The following is a 4,575-nucleotide window of genomic DNA, read 5'->3' on the forward strand; positions in this document are numbered from 1 at the left end:
TCTTGACAAACATTAGTAAATTTGCATCATTAGTCTTTCAGAAATACCTGAAGGTAGTGGCTGGTAGTTTTTTGAAGCTATTAATTTGCTTGAACATGTGACTCAAGTGTTCCCTCTTGTTTACATTTTTGTTACCAATTTACTGTGGTCCATATGAAATTCTTGAGCCTTAATTTAAAAGCTTTTATTCTCTTTTCACTATGGCTGTTGTCAGTAGTGTTTTTATTACCTAGGCTCATTCATTAAAATTCAAATTACCCTGCTCACCTACACCCCAGCTTGAGCCACGTTCAGCCTGACTTCGTCCTGCAACGGATACATCACTGTGCATCCTTATCTGCTCCCTCTAAGTCTGCTTTTATCTTTTTATCTTCTTCTCCCACCCCAAATCTCTTTAGTGACATCAATCACCAGCACATCCTTCCTCTCCATAATGACAGACACTACAGTTTCCTATCTCAGCTTGCAACCACATCAGTATTTTTTTCTGAGGTCCCTCATAAAGTGTTTTGCTGGCCTTGTGTGTCTCAGTGATTATACAGATCCTCTGCACTGTATCCGAATGGCCCGGGAGCATGATCATCCAAAATGAATTGACAGTTCTGTGAGAAAGCCTGTTTTCTTTATTATCACTGGGGTTTTTTTCCTGTTTCCTTCTTGACCTGGAAGATCACTCTTGTGTTTTGTGATTTACTTGTCTGGGATGAAAATGAAATCCACTTATTTCAGCAAATCCCAATTTTGCTTTTGAGGTGTGAAAAGAAACCAACGTAGATGACATCTGCTAGTAACAGTCCTTCAATTTGAGATGAATTGTGTCTAAATGTATGGGAGTTAAGAAGTTTGTCTAATGAATTTGGTTTGTATCTTGAAAACTCACAAAAACACTTGCTTACTTTTAGTACTAATTGAGGAGCAGGTGGAAGGGATGAATTTTATAAGATGTGTCAGTGAAATTGAGAACTTACTTGCAGATAAAGGTAATTGATTACCACAAGCGGCTGGGATAAAAGATTGACCTTTGACATCAAAGAAGTATCGCATAGCTTGAAAATTCTTACACAGAGAAGGTAAAAGCACTATATCTGAATGATTCCACCAACGGCCTCCTCTTCCTCATTTGTCAGCTAACCTTGCCCATATGTTGGCTATGTTGATGACAACTTAGTAGCTTTTTAGGTAAACCAGAGATAGAAGGTTTGTGGCTTTGCATGCTGCTGCCTGGGGGAGGATACATATTATAGTTTTCCCAAATTCTAACAAATGGGTGAATTTCATTCGGTCTCAAAGAAGTGTAGATTGCCTTCCTGGATGAGATCCTCCAGAGACAGGAGGGCTGGATGGTGAGGGAAGGGTTGAGAATGTTCAACCTGGCTGAGCAAGGAAGTGCTAGAACTGTGATTATCTTGGGGGAGCAGGAAAGTTGTGTAATGGCTGCAGGAGGCAAGGGAATCAGATGAGAAAAGATCTGACATTTGGTGCAAACTTAAGTGTTTCAGAGTGGATGGGGGAATTTTGAGTTGTAGTGTACAAGGGTGTGCTTTAGTGGGGGAAATCTTACTTGCCACACTTGGGGCAGAACACAGTTACATGAAAAGGGCCTTATGTTCTTGCATGTATCATTCCAGAGTGATCTGTGCCATAGTTAATGTCCTTGTTTTAGTGTTTGCCCTCACACACCACATCACCCCCACCCTTGCAGTGGTCTGTGGCACAGCTCTGAAATTCTTTGTGGCAATCTTCTCAGTCAGTTCTCACAGAGACATTTTTTACCTGTGATTTAAAGTGAGGTTTCCAGGCCCTTCAAGGCTTTTGTGTTTTGAGGTTTACCTTAAGCAGAAAAACTATTAGCAATAAACAAACCTTGCTTGGAGTTACATAGACTTGTCTTCCTGCATTGGCATCCTTTCCTTTGATGTGTTGGTGTTGCTGAGTACACAGTCTCCAAGATTACAATTAAGGCAGAGCCTTAATTGTATCTGTGCTCTGTTTTTAGGATACTGGCTGACCAGGGCATTGCTGCAGGCTGTGAACCTGCCATCAGGCTCTTGGTTGCCTTTTTATCCACATTCCATAACAATTTGTAAAGGCCTGAGAGAAAATTGGAACTGGCTGTGGCTTCATGCAAAGATATTGTGGGTGTGCTTTGCACTTTCTGTAGCTGTGTAACGTGCTGTATTCCTGTGTGGTATGCTGTAAAACTCCACCTATCCTGAACCCTGTGCCATTTCCATGCCTGTTGCTGTACTCTGCCTCATGAAGTGCACTCATCTCCTGTGATGGGGTGCACAGGAGAAAGGCTAATTTCTTGCTGGTGATGAGCACAGCAGTGTGGAGTAACAGCTTGTAGGCATACTCCTGTTGATGTACCAACTACCTTAGCAATGTGGATTTATTTTCCTTGGATGGTTGAGCAGAAATTTATTTTTCAGTGATCTGCCCTACGGGATCTTGTATTATTGATACTTTATCATCGTTGTGTTTGAGCTTTCTCCATTTCAGCAATATCATGCCTCTTGAGGCTGCCTGGTCAAGACAGCAGCAAAGTCTGTCAGGAGAGCTGTGTGAGATGTATGGAGTGAGTCTAGTTGCCTGACTTGTTAGTAGCATGTTTGTGGGAGAAAAGGAATTTCAGGAGAAGCATTTTTTTATCTATTTAATTTATTTAGAGAATAGGTTTTGTGGTGGAGAAATTTTTATTTTCAGTTTTTGGAAGCCATTGCATGTGCCTTTAAAAACAGGAAGGTCCTAGCATTCAGCAGCTGCTTTGAGGGAGCTGCATGTCCTCCAATTATTTTGTTTTTGTTTGTCTGTTTCTTGGTTAATAAACAAGTAGGAAAACTTCTGCTCCCTATACTTTCTGAAATTATGCCTTCTTACTGGTGCTTGTTCCACACTGTTTGAACAAGAGCTGGTTGTTAATCTTTTGTTGGCACATGAGTGACAGTAGAATAAAAAGGTTGTTTCTCAGAGGAAATGGGAAGGAGTGATGTGACAAAGGTATCTGCAAAGGAAGAAAAGGAAAAAAAATTGAAGAAAATTCCCTTATGGGGGAAAAAAACCACAGGGGGAAAAAAAAAATAAGGAAGACAGAAGAGGGTTCATTTGATGAAAAACTTCCTCCACAACTAAAGAAGTGTAAATACCGTCATCAGCTAAAACACAAATGGTGGCAGGTAATGTTAATAATTCTATTTAATGCTGCTTTAAATGAACAACAAGTCTCAGAAAGAATAGGCCTTTCTTTTGTTCTTTGTATTCTAATGAAAATATATTTAGTTGATGTCTATGTTTAGAAAAGATTCACAAAATTAAGTAGTTTGAAATTGATGAGAAAGTTTGCCGAGTCTTACAAATGGAGGATTAAGCAAAGAAAATGTTGTCATTTGGCCGTTTTGTATCCAAGCTCAATTTGGAACCTGTTAAATCTGGAAAGTGTTGAGACCTTACAGGTTACTTTGAAATGGGAGATTGTGGGGTCTTTTTCTCAGAATTGAAATCTGGGTTTCACTTTTCAGTGCATTTGTGGAAATAATTTTCCAGCTACAGAGCAGTCATGCTGTGACTATGCTTTATGCTCATGACTGGCAATAAATCATACAGCCATCAAGCGTGCTGAAAATTATCATTGCCCAAATATAAGGAAATTATCTGGGGGGTGATTGTGATACCTCAGTTTCAGGTGGTCCGGTTTCAAAAGCGACTTCCTTGTTATCCAACATATTTTAAGATTTCTCAGTGCACTTAAAACTACCTGTGCACCCAAGATCCATAGCTACTTTTTAAACCTATTTATCCAGAGAAACTCTGGCTTTGGTAGGTGTTCCAGTATGTAGAAGTCAGAAGGGAGGGAGGTGCCCTCTTTCTACTTCTATGTCTCTATAATTTATCTCTCTAAACTGCAGAGGTTTAGTGAGATCTCTTTGCAAAGGTTTTATTTTACATAGTACTAGTAAAGCTTGTGTGAGTTCTGTCACTCAAGAAATACAGTTTATATGTATTTCACTCTGTTAAAATACAGAAACACATCTAGAGACTGCAGACATTTGTGAGCCCGGCCAGTAGGGCAGTTTAGGGGAGTACAAAGGAGAGCACTGCTTCTGCATTTCTTTAAGAAACCTGGGAACAAATTGGACAATACTTCATTTGCATGTCTGCTGAATAACATTTAGAGAAGGGGAGACTCCCAGAAAACCAGCCTATAATAGGCTAGGAAATGCTTGCCTGATCTCTGGGCTGCATGTCAGCTACTTTGAAGCTGCAGTGGCAGTGGGCTTTCTTGGGCTGGAGAATAAGAAGGGGAAAGTTCTTAAGACTTTGGCACTTTTTTGCATTCTGCATTTACATCAATGAACTGAGCCTTATTCAAACCAGGGGATCAGTTTTACAAAGCTATATCCTGAACAAGAGGAAATGTTGCTAGGACTGGCCTTTGAGTTTAGAGAGGAGCTGGACTTTGAGACTGAACCTAAAAATACCAGATAATGACAGGATGTTTGGTTGTCTGGGCTTGAGGGGGAGGGGGCTGACAATTATTTTCAAATATTTAAGATGAGTTTTAATTCCTTTAAATTC

The sequence above is a fragment of the Onychostruthus taczanowskii genome, unplaced genomic scaffold (genome assembly GCF_017590055.1).
Source record: "Onychostruthus taczanowskii isolate IOZ18803 unplaced genomic scaffold, ASM1759005v1 scaffold73, whole genome shotgun sequence".
NCBI lineage: Eukaryota > Metazoa > Chordata > Aves > Passeriformes > Passeridae > Onychostruthus > Onychostruthus taczanowskii.